This window comes from Convolutriloba macropyga, chromosome 14 (genome assembly GCF_964194025.1).
Source record: "Convolutriloba macropyga chromosome 14, txConMacr16.3, whole genome shotgun sequence".
Classification (NCBI taxonomy): domain Eukaryota; kingdom Metazoa; phylum Xenacoelomorpha; order Acoela; family Convolutidae; genus Convolutriloba; species Convolutriloba macropyga.
Genome location: NC_134481.1, coordinates 1909373 through 1925333, shown reverse-complemented (window position 1 = coordinate 1925333; position 15961 = coordinate 1909373).

Below are 15961 nucleotides of genomic sequence, written 5' to 3'. Positions count from 1 at the left end.
CATGTTACTGCACAGAACAAGGACATCTTCTATTGCAAACAAATTTGCTCCGCAAGTCCCTATCCCATCAACAGATCAGCTACAAGAACTGACCGAGACTGTTATTAACACTCCACCTAGAAGTAACAACAAACTGATTTTATCCTCAACCTTTGCCACAAAGGATACACCTCAAGAAGTGGAATACACAAGAAGTTACTGGAGAAACTGTTGCAGCCCAGAAAATTAAGGTGTCGATAAAGCTGATTCGTCTCTGACGAATTAAGAAACTCATGCCCGCCCGAACTCCTTATGCCATTTGTAAGAAAAGTGCCGGTGATTTCGAGTCCACATCAGCCTCCAATCAGCATCATATAATATTTTTTCAGAGACAGCAGCCCCTCTGGAATTGATTCCGAATCAGATTCCTTCCCCAAAAATGGAATCTTTTCGCCACCAGACTTAGTTATACATAAGTAGTATATCGTGAGCAGATCAGGGGGGGGGGGGGGTAAAAGGATGTACCTATGTATTAACATTAGGTATAGCCTATTTTCGTCCAATTTCCAAAGATGTACCTAAAAAGAGAGTGAGAACAATAGACCTGTCATCTTATCGTAATTACTCAGGGATAATTATCTTAATTGCCCCCAGGGGAAATGCATCCGCTCTAATGCACTTCAGCTAATCTTATCTACTTAATAAAATTCATCTGCAGAACTTTTTACTTTCAAAACTTTTCATTTTACGCATAACTTTTTCGATTATCAATTTTTTTTTAATTTTCGATTATTAATGAAGTTTTGTTTTTTCAATAATTTCAAATTATTGGAAGTTTTTCGCAAAAGCTTCATAAAAGTTTTTTTGAAAATTTAATTTTTTTTTCTCAATTTTTTTTACTCATGATGTGAGAGCATGCAAGAAACCAATTTTTTGGCATTTTCTTTTGGTAGTTTCTGGTTTTTCTCGGTAGTTTCAGTTTCAAAAACCCAAAACCGTTAAAAAAAACTGTATATAAAAATGTTCTAATAATCGGTTGAAATTTTTTCACACAGATTTCAATGAAAAATACTAAAACACAGAAAACCATCACTGAAATTTTTTTTTTCGTAGTTTCAGATTCTGAAACCTCAAACTAAAAAATTTTTTTGGTCGAAAATGTATACTACAGTACAACTTTAGAGGGTATTTTTCGAAGTGAAGTTCAATGGTGGTAATTTCACGGTCAATTATAGATTATGGGTTTGGTTTTTTTTGTAGTTTTAGTTTTTCAAACCTTAAACTACAAAATAGTTTTATCAAGAATGGTATGCTATATCAACTCTCTATATGTTGTTTTTAAACAAAGCATTTGATAGTGACTTCTTTAACTCCTAGAAGTTACACTATTTGGTTTTTTCTGAAGTTTCAGCTTCTGAAACCTGAAACCTAAAATTATTTTTTTTTGGAATTGTTTGTTACAGTACATCTTTATAGCGTAATTTCTGGCCAACAAATACCCAATTCTTGGCAAAAATACCCAATTTTTTCCAAAAAATACCCAATTCTTCCCAAAAATACCCAATTCTGACCAAAAAATACCCAATTCTAGCCAAAAAATACCCAATTCTGGCCAAAAAATACCCAATTCTGGCCAAAATATACCCAAATTTTCCCAAAAAATACCCAATTTTTCCCAAAAAATACCCAATTCTTGGCAAAAATACCCAATTCTTCCCAAAAAATACCCAATTCTTGGCAAAAAATACCCAATTCTGGCCAAAAAACACCCAATTCTTGGCAAAAATACCCAATTTTTTCCAAAAAATACCCAATTCTTCCCAAAAAATACCCAATTCTGACCAAAAAATACCCAATTCTTGGCTCAAAATAGCCAATTATTGTCGAAACACCCAAATGTTTACAAAAAATATCAAACTGTTGCCAAAAAATCAATTCTAGCCCAAAAATATCTGTTTCTAGTCATGAATTACACAATTCATAGTAAAATACCCAGTTATTACCAAAATCTACTAAATTTTTACCAAAAATACCTAATTCCTGCAAAAAAGAACCCGGTTCTAGCAAAAATATCCCAATACTGGCCACACAGAGACACAAGTCTTGCCAAAAAATACCCATTTTTTACCACAAAATAGCGAAATCTTGTCAAAAAAATACCCAAATTGTAAACAAAATAACAAAATTTTATCAAATATTTATCTAAAATATATCAAAAATTAGACAATCTTGCAATCATCCGTTTTTCTCTAATTTCTTATCAACAATCCAATTATTTAGTGACCTCAAAACATCAAATATAGAGATCATCTTTTGTAAAAACGAATCTTCTCAGGTGATCGATATAGGTTTAATGAGTACAAATTTGTCACGAATTTTTGCTATTGTACAGAATTAATCGTTAAAAGTTCTACGTCCTGCTGAGTTTTACGTCCTACTATCTTCTCAATTGAGAACAATTACGTGATCATTTTTTGTAAGAGGGCCACTGACCTCTTTGGAACAAAATTAACTCCAGCTACGTCATATGATTGCTGCAATTAGGGATACCTATGTATTGTATGGGGTCACTGAATTCATGTGAACAAAAAATAATCCTTACTAATTACGATATTATTCCTATTTTATGAAAGCATGCACAGCTCACTTGCTTGAGGTCTTACTCATAGTATTGTAATAATTACGTCACTATTGCGTCATAATGGTGTCATTTTTTATTGTAGTGCACAAACAAAAAATTCAACTCACTGCGCTTATTTTCGTTCTCTTCAACAACTTAGCTTTAGTTAGACTTTTTCATTTTTTTCGGAGACAATTTTATTCTCCTTTTCCTACAAACCTAAGTTTTCAGTTATAAACCTTTCAGAGGAGATTCTTCATCTCTAGGACATCTTCCTATTTCCCATTCCAGGTAAGTCACCTCTGTTATAGAATATGAAAACAGACCAAAAATAAAATAATGGGCTATTATAATCATCGTACTCATTCGCAAATAGCATATTATTTCTTCAGAGAGAAAGTTTTTTCAATATCTGTATTTTCAATTTATTTAGGAGTTCAACCGTCGTCACCTAAAAAAGGCTGGAATAATGAATATTCTTAAGGTCCACTTCTTCCCCGATTTCAATGATGATGTAGCAATTATAAAGGAGAGGAAGACGTGCTTCGGCTGGGTAGCCGAACTTCCATTCTCCATTCCGAGGCAGCTTCTAGTCTTCATTATTGCAATCGAGAATTTGCCAGAAGTCTCTGTTTCATACAAACAGACAACTGTAGACTTCTACGAGAACCACTTCGAAAACAAAACTTTACAAGTCATAGAAAATGGGTCATTGACAGGGAGTATTATCGCAATAATAGAAGAAGAGAACGCATTTGATCCCAAGTTAGACAACAAAAAATCTAATCAGGCAGTCCCTTTTGCGTGTTTTTCTACAGACACTGGACAAGATGCATTGAAAGAAGTACAGGGAGCATCGAGTGTTGAAAATACTTCAATCAAGTCTGACAGAACCATCCTTAGTACTGTACTCAATGATTATACAGATTACCAAAATCATATTTTATCTAATGAAGCAAGTGAAAAAATATCTGAAAAAACTTCCCTCAAATCTGAGCAAACAGCGTCTTGTACACAAAAGACTCTCAAGAGGAGGGCTCCTGCTGTCAATAACCCTGAAAGAGTGGGAAGTAAAAATTCAGATGGTGATGAAAACGAAGACAACATGTGTCCTCCATCGTGCAAATTGAGACGAGCTGCTGAGTTGTATAGTAACTAAAATAACAGGCTGAGAAGTTATTTCTTTGAGGTGACTAATTGACTGTTTAATTTGCAATATTCTCTTTTTACACTTAGAAAAAGCTGAATTTCATGTATGCTTTTCAATTGATAATTTGATAATATAGTTTATTTGTGTTTCACAAATGCATTTTCGAAATTAACTTTTATTTAAAGTTCAATTTTGAATTAAAATTTATGTCAAAAAATGCCTGTTTTTGTAATATCTGTTTTTTCTCAAAAATGGCGGTTAACGACGAAAAAGGCGTCTTTTCATAAAATGTTTTTTTAAAAACTCGAGGTTTTTTTGGCTTCTGCAATGAACTCCCGGCAGCTGATACTGGATGATGCAAAGCGATTACAGTGATAATTTCGAAGCAAACTCTAGCAGCAATTCTTCCCATCAGAATATTGCAATAAGCGTGCTGCCTTTGATAATAGATTACCTGGTCATTTAAAAGAAAAATTTTTGGCAGGAATTTTTAGAAATAGATACCCATACAAATCTTCAAGTATAGAATTTACAGTTTTCTAAAAAAAAAGTTGAAAACCTTTTGCATAATTTTTTACGGTTTTGAAAAAAATATTCTTTTACTATGCCACTTTTTTCAAAAAAGTCGTTTTTTTTTACAAAAGGTTTCTTTTTTCATTTTTCCATTTGTAAGTTTTTGAAGTTTTTTAATGTGAAGTCTTGAACTGAATCATATTTTTAGATGAAAATCTTTTTTACTAAAATGATTTTTTTGAAAATTGTTGTGTTTTACACACTGTTTTTAACAAAAATGTAAATCCTGATGTTTTTTTATATTTTTTATTTCTCCTTTTTTTCTGTTTTTAAATTTTTTTATGTAAAAATTTAAATTTAATTAATTTTTTTTGAAAAAACAAAGTTTTACTAGAATAATTTTTCTTTCAAAAATGCCGTTTTTTACATAAGGTTTTTAACCAAAAATGCAACTTGTGTTGTTTTTTATTTTTTCCTTTTTTTCTGTTTTTGAATTTTTTTTTATGTAAAATCTTAAAATTTTTTTTTTGAAAAATTTTGTTTTACTGAAAAAATTTCTTTCAAAAATGCCGTTTTTTACAAAAGGTTTTAACAAAAAATGCAACCTGTGTTGTTTTTTTTGTTTTTCTATTTTTCTTTTTTTTTCTGTTTTTGAATTTTTTAATGGAAAATGTGAAATTTAATTAATTTCCTTTTTGAAAAAACAAGTTTTACTAGAATAATTTTTTTTTCAAATATGTCGTTTTTTACATAAGGTCTTTGACAAAAATGCAACTTGTTGTTTTTTTGTTTTTCCTTTTTTCTGTTTTTGAATTTTTTAATGTAAAATTTAATTTTAAATATTTTTTTTGAAAAAACAAGTTTTACTAGAATAATTTTTCTTTCAAAAATGCCGTTTTTTACATAAGGTTTTCAACAAAAAAAGCAATTTGTAATGTTTTTTGTTTTTCTATTTTTCCTTATTTCTGTTTTTGAAGTTTTTTATGTAAAATTTTTAATTTAATTAATTTTTTTGCAAAAACAAGTTTTTCTAGAATAATTTGTTTTTCAAAAATGTCGTTTTTTACATAAAGTTTTTTTTCCAAAGAATGCTGTTTTTGTTTTTTATTTTTCTATTTTTCGGTTTTTGAATTTTTTATTGAATTATTTTTTTTTAAAAAATGTTGTTTTCCAAAACATTTTTTTTCAAAAATGCCGTTTTTTACATTATGTATTTAACCAAAAATGTGAATTTTGTTTGTTTTTTACTTTTCTGTTTTTCCTTTTTTCAGTTTTGGAAGTTTTTTTTGTAAAAATTTTTATTTTAATTTTTTTTCGAAAAAAACATTGTTTTAGTAAAACAATTTTTTTCCAAATGTCGTTTTTTGCATAATATTTTAAACAAAAAATGTAAGTTTGATGTTTTTTCTTATTCTATTTTTCAATTTTTCAGCTCTTGATGTTTTTTTCAATTTCTTTAGCAAAGCACAAAATTGAAAAAATCAATGTATTACAATTATTACAAAAATCAAGTAGTTATTACAATTATTTATTACAAATTAATACACTTATTAATAAAATTTGCGGAAATCTATAACAAATCAAGCTTTTGATGACAAGCATATTTGTTTTAATTTTTCATTTTAAGCAATTACATTTTTATTGATATCATGTTCTTCTTGAGAAATTCCGATTTATTCATCGTCTCGTGTTAAACATACTTCAGAGTAAACCCCGGGGTACCGGTGTCGCGTGGTGACAATTACTGGCTTCAAGAATCCCTAGCGTGCATCTCTGGATGTTGTTCGGAAATAAAAGATCGTTGATCGCGGCTCTGCCGCGAGGCGCGCTCTGCGCGCCCAACGATCTTTTATTTCCGAAGAAAAAAAATCAAACTTACATTTTTTGTTTAAAATATTATGCAAAAAACGACATTTGGAAAAAAATTGTTTTACTAAAACAATGTTTTTTCAAAAAAAAAAATTAAATTAAAAATTTTTTACAAAAAAAACTTCCAAAACTGAATAAAGGAAAAACAGAAAAGTAAAAAACAAACAAAATTCACATTTTTTGTTAAATACATAAAGTAAAAAACGGCATTTTTGAAAAAAAGTGTTTTTGAAAACAACATTTTTAAAAAAAAAAAAAATAATTCAATAAAAAATTCAAAAACCGAAAAATTGAAAAATAAAAAACAAAAATACCCTTTTTTTGCTGAAAACTTTATGTAAAAAACGACATTTTTGAAAGATAAACTATTCTAGAAAAACTTGTTTTTGCAAAAAATTAATTAAATCAAAAATTTTACATAAAAAACTTCAAAAACAGAAATAAGGAAAAATAGAAAAACAAAAACATTACAAATTGCTTTTTTTGTTGAAAACCTTATGTAAAAAACGGCATTTTTGAAAGAAAAATTATTCTAGTAAAACTTGTTTTTGCAGAAAAAAATATTTAAAATTAAATTTTACATTAAAAAATTCAAAAACAGAAAAACAACAAGTTGCATTTTTTGTAAAAGACCTTATGTAAAAAACGACATATTTGAAAAAAAAAATTATTCAAGTAAAACTTGTTTTTTCAAAAAGGAAATTAATTAAATTTCATATTTTACATTAGAAAATTCAAAAACAAAAAAAAGGAAAAATAGAAAAAAAAACAACACAAGTTGCATTTTTTGTTAAAAACCTTATGTAAAAAACGGCATTTTTGAAAGTAATTTTTTTAGTAAAACAAAATTTTTCGAAAAAAAATTTTTAAAATTTTACATAAAAAAATCAAAAACAGAAAAAAAGGAAAATTAAAAAAATGAAAAACAACACAAGTTGCATTTTTTGTTTAAAACCTTATGTAAAAAACGGCATTTTTGAAAGAAAAATTATTCTAGTAAAACTTGTTTTTTCAGAAAAAAATATTTAAAATTAAATTTTACATTAAAAAATTCAAAAACAGTAAAACAACAAGTTGCATATTTTGTAAAAGACCTTATGTAAAAAACGACATATTTGAAAAAAAAATTATTCAAGTAAAACTTGTTTTTTCAAAAAAGATAATTAATTAAATTTCATATTTTACATTAAAAAACTCGAAAACAAAAAAAAGGAAAAATAGAAAAATAAAAAACAACACAAGTTGCATTTTTTGTTAAAAACCTTATGTAAAAAACGGCATTTTTGAAAGAAATTTTTTTTGTAAAACAAAATTTTTCGAAAAAAAATTTTTAAAATTTTACATAAAAAAATCAAAAACAGAAAAAAAAGGAAAAATAAAAAAAATGAAAAACGACACAAGTTGCATTTTTTGTTTAAAACCTTATGTAAAAAACGGCATTTTTGAAAGAAAAATTATTCTAGTAAAACTTGTTTTTTCAGGAAAAAATATTTAAAATTAAATTTTACATTAAAAAATTCAAAAACAGAAAAACAACAAGTTGCATTTTTTGTAAAAGACCTTATGTAAAAAACGACATATTTGAAAAAAAATTATTCAAGTAAAACTTGTTTTTTCAAAAATATAATTAATTAAATTTCATATTTTACATTAAAAAATTCAAAAACATAAAAAAGGAAAAAAAGAAAAATAAAAAACAACACAAGTTGCTTTTTTTGTTAAAAACCTTATGTAAAAAACGGCATTTTTGAAAGTAATTTTCTTAGTAAAACAAAATTTTTCGAAAAAAATTTTTTAAAATTTTACATAAAAAAATCAAAAACAGAAAAAAAAGGAAAAAAAAAATGAAAAACAACACAAGTTGCATTTTTTGTTTAAAACCTTAGGTAAAAAACGGCATTTTTGAAAAAAAAATTATTCTAGTAAAACTTGTTTTTTCAAAAAGGAAATTAATTAAATTTCACATTTTCCATTAAAAAATTCAAAAACAGAAAAAAAAGGAAAAATAAAAAAACAAAAAACAACACAAGTTGCATTTTTTGTTAAAACCTTATGTACAAAACGGCATTTTTGAAAGAAAAATTATTCTAGTAAAACTTTGATTTTTCAAAAAAAAATTTAATATAATTTAAATTTTTACATAAAAAAATTAAAAATCAGAAAAAAAGGAGAAACAAAAAATTAAAAAAAAATCAAGATTTACATTTTTGTTAAAAACAGTGTGTAAAACACAACAATTTTCAAAAAAATCATTTTAGTAAAAAAGATTTTCATCTAAAAATATGATTCAGTTCAAGACTTCACATTAAAAAACTTCAAAAACTTACAAATGGAAAAATGAAAAAAGAAACCTTTTTAAAAAAAAAAACGACTTTTTTGAAAAAAGTGGCATAGTAAAAGAATATTTTTTTCAAAACCGTGAAAAATTATGCAAAAGGTTTTCAACTTTTTTTTTAGAAAACTGTAAATTCTATACTTGAAGATTTGTATGGGTATCTATTTCTAAAAATTCCTGCCAAAAATTCTTCTTTTAAATGACCAGGTAATCTATTATCAAAGGCAGCACGCTTATTGCAATATTCTGATGGGAAGAATTGCTGCTAGAGTTTGCTTCGAAATTATCACTGTAATCGCTTTGCATCATCCAGTATCAGCTGCCGGGAGTTCATTGCAGAAGCCAAAAAAACCCCGAGTTTTTAAAAAAACATTTTATGAAAACACGCCTTTTTCGTCGTTAACCGCCATTTTTGAGAAAAAAACAGATATTACAAAAACAGGCATTTTTTGACATAAATTTTAATTCAAAATTGAACTTTAAATAAAAGTTAATTTCGAAAATGCATTTGTAAAACTCAAATAAATTATATTATCAAAGTATCAATTCAAAAGCATACATGAAATTCAGCTTTTTCTCAGTGTAAAAAGAGAATATTACAAATTAAACAGTCAATTAGTCACCTCAGGAAATAATATATTTTGGATACGAAATTATACCGGATATACAAACAGATAATCAGTCAAAGAAATAACTTCTCAGCCTGTTATTTTAGTTACTATACAACTCAGCAGCTCGTCTCAATTTGCACGATGGAGGACACATGTTGTCTTCGTTTTCATCACCATCTGAATTTTTACTTCCCACTCTTTCAGGGTTATTGACAGCAGGAGCCCTTCTCTTGAGAGTCTTTTGTGTACAAGACGCTGGTTGCTCAGATTTGAGGGAAGTTTTTTCAAAAAATTTTTCACTTGCTTCATTAGATAAAATATGATTTTGGTAATCTGTATAATCATTGAGTAGAGTACTACGGATGGTTCTGGCAGACTTGATTGAAATATTTTCAACACTCGATGCTCCCTGTACTTCTTTCAATGCATCTTGTCCAGTGTCTGTAGAAAAACACGCAAAAGGGACTGCCTGATTAGATTTTTTGTTGTCTAACTTGGGATCAAGTGCGTTCTTTTCTTCTATTATTGCGATAATACTCCCTTTCAATGACCCATTTTCTCACTCGTCACAATCCCGATCAGGTTTTTGCTCCCGCAAATTGTCATACTCGTCAGACACACACCAGAGAAATTTAAGTTCTCTCTCCTCCTCAAAAAATCCTAATTGATTTTCATACATTGGTCTATTGGACAACTCACAATCACAAAATTGTGCACGGACTGATCTGCTCAGTTCCATGTTGTCTATGACTTGTAAAGTTTTGTTTTCGATGTGGTTCTCGTAGAAGTCTACAGTTGTCTGTTTGTATGAAACAGAGACTTCTGGCAAATTCTCGATTGCAATAATGAAGACTAGAAGCTGCCTCGGAATGGAGAATGGATGTTCGGCTACCCAGCCGAAGCACGCCTTCCTCTCCTTTATAATTGCTACATCATCATTGAAATCGGGGAAGAAGAAGTGGGCCTTAAGAATATTCATTATTCCAGCCATTTTTATCTGACGACGGTTGAACTCCTAAATAAATTGAAAATACAGATATTGAAAAAAACTTTCTCTCTGAAGAAATAATATGCTATTTGCGAATGAGTACGATTATTATAATAGCCCATTATTCTTTTTTTGGTCTGTTTTCATATTCTATAACAGAGGTGACTTACCTGGAATGGGAAATAGGAAGATGTCCTAGAGATGGAGAATCTCCACTGAAAGGTTTATAAAAACTCAGGTTTGTAGGAAAAGGAGATTAAAATTGTCTCCGAAAAAAAATGAAAAAGTCTAACTATAGCTAAGTTGTTGAAGAGAACAAAAATAAGCGCAATGAGTTGAATTTTGGCTTGTGCACTACAATAAAAAATGACATCATTATGACCAAATAGTGACGTAATCATCACAATACTATGAGTAAGACCTCAAGCAAGTGAGCTGTGCATGCTTTCATAAAATAGGAATAATATCGTAATTAGTAAGGATTATTTTTTGTTCACATGAATTCAGTGACCCCATACAATACATAGGTATCCCTAATTGCAGCAATCATATGACGTAGCTGGAGTTAATTTTGTTCCAAAGAGGTCAGTGGCCCTCTTACAAAAAATGATCACGTAATTGTTCTCAATTGAGAAGATAGTAGGACGTAAAACTCAGCAGGACGTAGAACTTTTAACGATTAATTCTGTACAATAGCAAAAAATTCGTGACAAATTTGTACTCATTAAACCTATATCGATCACCTGAGAAGATTCGCCATTACAAAAGATGATCTCAAAAGTTGATGTTTTAAGGTCACTAAATAATTGGATTATTGATAAGAAATTAGAGAAAAACGGATGATTGCAAGATTGTCTAGTTTTTGATATATTTTAGATAAATTTTTGATAAAATTTTGTTATTTTGGTTACAATTTGGGTACTTTTTGACAAGATTTTGCTATTTCGTGGTAAAAATGGGTATTTTTGGCAAGACTTGTGTCTCTGTGTGGCCAGTATTGGGATATTTTTTGCTAGAACCGGGTTCTTTTTCGCAGGAATTAGGTATTCTTGGTAAAAATTTAGTAGATTTTGGTAATAACTGGGTATTTTTGCTATGAATTGTGTATTTTTGGGCTAGAATATTTTTGGGCTAGAATTGATTTTTTTGGCAACAGTTTGATGTTTTTTGTAAACATTTGGGTGTTTTCGACAATAATTGGATATTTTGAGCCAAGAATTGGGTATTTTTTGGTCAGAATTGGGTATTTTTTGGTCAGAATTGGGTTTTTTTGGCCAGAATTGGGTATTTCTTGGGATGAATTGGGTAATTTTGCCAAGAATTGGGTATTTTTCGGCCAGAATTGGGTATTTTTTGGACAGAATTGGGTATTTTTTGGCCAGAATTGGGTATTTTTCGGGATGAATTGGGTAATTTTGCCAAGAATCGGGTTTTTTTTGGCCAGAATTGGGTTTTTTTTGGTCAGAATTGGGTATTTTTTGGCTAGAATTGCGTATTTTTTGGTCAGAATTGGGTATTTTTTGGGAAGAATTGGGTATTTTTTGGAAAAAATTGGGTATTTTTGCCAAGAATTGGGTATTTTTTGGCCAGAATTGGGTATTTTTTGCCAAGAATTGGGTATTTTTTGGGAAGAATTGGGTATTTTTGCCAAGAATTGGGTATTTTTTGGGAAAAATTGGGTATTTTTTGGGAAAATTTGGGTATATTTTGGCCAGAATTGGGTATTTTTTGGCCAGAATTGGGTATTTTTTGGGAAAAATTGGGTATTCTTTGCTATAAATTGGGTATTTTTGCCAAGAGTTGGGTATTTTTTTGGAAAAATTGGGAATTTTTTGACAACGATTGGCTATTTTTGGACAAGAATTGGGTGTTTTCGGCAAGAATTGGGTATTTTTTGTATTTTTTGGTATGAAATGGGTATTTTTTTCATTTTTTTAAGAATAGGGTATTTATTAAAAAGAACTAAATATTTTTTACCAAAAACTTTTTTTGGTTTCAAGTTTCAGAATCTAAAACTTCAAAAAATACAAATTTGTCCTCTTTTCACGACTTTTAAATTGTGCCCATTGGATTCTGCGTTAAAAATCACGCTATAAAGATGTACTGTAACAAACAATTCCAAAAAAAATAATTTTAGGTTTCAGGTTTCAGAAGCTGAAACTTCAGAAAAAACCAAAAAGTGTAACTTCTAGGAGTTAAAGAAGTCACTATCAAATGCTTTGTTTAAAAACAACATATAGAGAGTTGATATAGCATACCAATCTTGATAAAACTATTTTGTAGTTTGAGGTTTGAGAAACTAAAACTACAAAAAAACCCAAACCCATAATCTATAATTGACCGTGAAATTACCACCATTGAACTTCACTTCGAAAAATACCCTATAAAGTTGTACTGTAGTATACATTTTCGACCAAAAAAATTTTTTAGTTTGAGGCTTCAGAATCTGAAACTACGAAAAAAAAATTTCAGTGATGGTTTTCTGTGTTTTAGTATTTTTCATTGAAATCTGTGTGAAAAAATTTCAACCGATTATTAGAACAACTTTATATACAATTTTTTTTAACGGTTTTGGGTTTTTGAAACTGAAACTACCGAGAAAAAGCCAGAAACTACCAAAAGAAAATGCCAAAAAATCGGTTTCTTGCATGCTTTCACATCATGAGTAAAAAAAATTGAGAAAAAAAATTAAATTTTCGAAAAAAAATGAAGCTTTTGCGAAAAACTTCCAATAATTTGAAATTATTGAAAACAAAAGTTCATTAATAATCGAAAATCAAAAAAAATTGATAATCGAAAAAGTTATGCGTAAATGAAAAGTTTGAAAGTAAAAGTTCTGCAGATGAATTTTATTAAGTAGATAAGATTAGCTGAAGTGCATTAGAGCGGATGCATTTCCCTGGGGCAATTAAGATAATTATCCCTGAGTAATTACGATAAGATGACAGGTCTATTGTTCCCACTCTCTTTTTAGGTACATCTTTGGAAATTGGACGAAAATAGGCTATACCTAATGTTAATACATAGGTACATCCTTTTACCCCCCCCCCCCTGATCTGCTCACGATATACTACTTACATAACCACAACATATATTTTATTGTTCGTTTATCCGGTGAATAGTTAATAATATTTTATCATTATTGTTACTTTTAAATTATGAAACTCATTCTAACATTTCAATAAGAGTTCTGATAGCTATTTCTAGCCTTATTATTAGTCATCCATTTCTACTGCAGTGAAATTAAAGAAAACGTGCTTATTAATTTGGATTTAGTATTCAACATTTTTCGTCTGTTTCGACTAGCGTGCTCACTTTCATGTCTAGAAAGTGCTTACCCCCGCGTCTTAAAGTAATGCCTCTTCACAGATATTAAATGTGGCTAAATCGTTCTCTTATCTTTTGCAATTTCTGATCAGTTGAACAGCTCGATCTTTACTTGACTCTCGTTTTCAGAAATGATTTTAAAAATTGTCAGTGCAATCGCCTTGCGACTCCTGGATCTTTTCAACAATTGCCCCCCCCCCCTTTGGTACCTAGTAGAGAATCGCCACCCCTTCTGTGCTATACTTTACCACGATATTACTTGGCCTACACTTTAGATAGCCGAATATTAGTTTAAGCGCAGTTGGGGACCGCTGTTCATGGCCATGCCTCTCATGCGCTGTGGGATGTAATCCGGAAATCGCGGCGAAGCCGCGACGCGCGCGAAGCGCGCCCACCGACCCGCCAGTCGGAAATTCTTTTCGCTTTGTATTCTGATTCGGCTAATTGCCATACCATGGCGTATTTTGTTCCATTCAATTTAACATAGTATGTGCATGCGTGGAAAGTTATTAGTCGTCTCTGATTGGTTAATAAATGGCTCGCTTAAATTCTATTCAAGAATAGCCCCCTTTTGCAAAAGGGGGGCAATTGTTGAAAAGATCCCGACTCCTATATATCAAAGTTGCCACAATTAAAAAGCGAATTACGCTACCCACAAAAGTAAAGCACACTTGATGTGCGAATTCATTACACTTAAGCATTAGAGTACGACCCGCATCAATGAAAGTTGATGAAAACTCTCTACAACAGATTTCAAACGTTTTGCCTTTTTTGGCTGTAACTGAATTAAAATTTTCTTGAGATGATAGTTTTTTCAACGAAAAATAAAATATTTAAACTTCGCGAGCCAAATATTGGTGAGCCAGATATATCTCGCTACACTGTTATCAATAAAGTTTAGCCAACCAATGTCTAGATAATCGTTCAGGTGCTCAAACGTAATGATTTGAATATAAAAATCAAATTTTTTAGTTTCCATATAATGCATTGATCATGAAAAAAAAAACAAACACTGCTCAATTTACGAACGTCTGATTTTTTCTTTCACGCAAGAATTCTTCTTGCTCAGATTCAAAAAATTTTATCCCATTCAACACAATTATTTTAGCGGTTGTCAAAACCGCTGTTGTTTAAGTAGTTTCTCATCCTAGTTAGTTCCTAGCTTCTTGTTTTGCAGATATTGCCTAAAGTCGTTATAAAATAAATATTACAAACGAAGGCTGAAATTTGCAAATCCGAATCCGACAGAATACTGCTTGAATTTTTCTGATGAGCGCCTTTACAGCAGTTTACTTGGACTAAATTAAATCTTAAATTGTTCTCAACGTAGTTAATAGTAATAAAATTGAAGCTAAATTTTTTCATTAAGATTTGGAAAACTCAATATAAAACAAAGTATATTCAAAAAGTAGAAAGCTCTTTTGACACTTCTGACTCTGTCGTCCTTTAAGTGAGGTATTCTACCAATTGTACAAAAGAGATTAAAAGAATTGATGTCAATTCATAGTGTCTTGAGATAAGATTTTTTAAAAACTTCATAAGCTATTTGGGCAACAGCGTGTAGTGAAAGTTGGCAACTTTCTTCGATTAATTTGTTCGGCTTTGTAATAATGATAACTTTGTAAGGCTGCTCTTAGGGCTTTCGATTCGGATTTTGATATGTACAATTCCCTCTGAGTTGTAAAATTGACAAGTCCTAAAATTGCTTATATTAACTTTAACAGGAACTTCAATTTTGAATTTTTCGTGGTACCACAATCAACGTAGCAAGAGCGAAAAAGATGTATTTCCCGATTTTTTTTCAAACCATGCTATATAACAATTTTTTGTAGTTCCTAGGACTACATCCTTTCCTCGTAGTTAGAGAAGAAATATTGCCTTTTCGCTGTTCTTCAGAATGTGAGATTTCATTATAGCGATCGGCAATTAGACATTAAGAATTATTGATTGTTATTTTACTCTTCAAAATTTTTACAATTTTCGACCAGCTCTTCACTTGTAAATTGAGCAAATTTTGATTCTTCTCTTTTGATCAAAAAATAGCAATTTCCCAGTAGTTTCTGTTTTAAATGCTTTGTTTCACTCCTTGCTTTGACAAATTTGGAGTGATAACTTTTTGATCCATCTAGGCTTTGTCTTGAAATTATGTAATACAAATAGTAAAGCTGATTTAATCAATTATTTTTCAAAATATACTCTCATTAATTTTAACTGACATTTTTACAGCATGAAAAAAAACAAAATAGTTGGTTCGAAGACAATTTCACATGAATTTTCAACATCAAACAAGAATAAAGAATTAATTTACTTTTACTTTGACACCAAAAATTACCAAAAATACCAAAATCCAAAAATTAACACATCCCGAAAAAGAATGATTCAACGATGCAAAATACAGCTTATTTTTCAACAGTTGATCTCAAGAAGGCTTTTATATTATTGAACGTACACCTTTAAACCTCGATACAATGCAACATCAAAATAACTGGAGTTGAGTGTACACGCGCTTTGTTTAGATGAAAAAAACAGGTCTCAACTGTCATAGCAAAACTAAGCACTAAATGTTGAT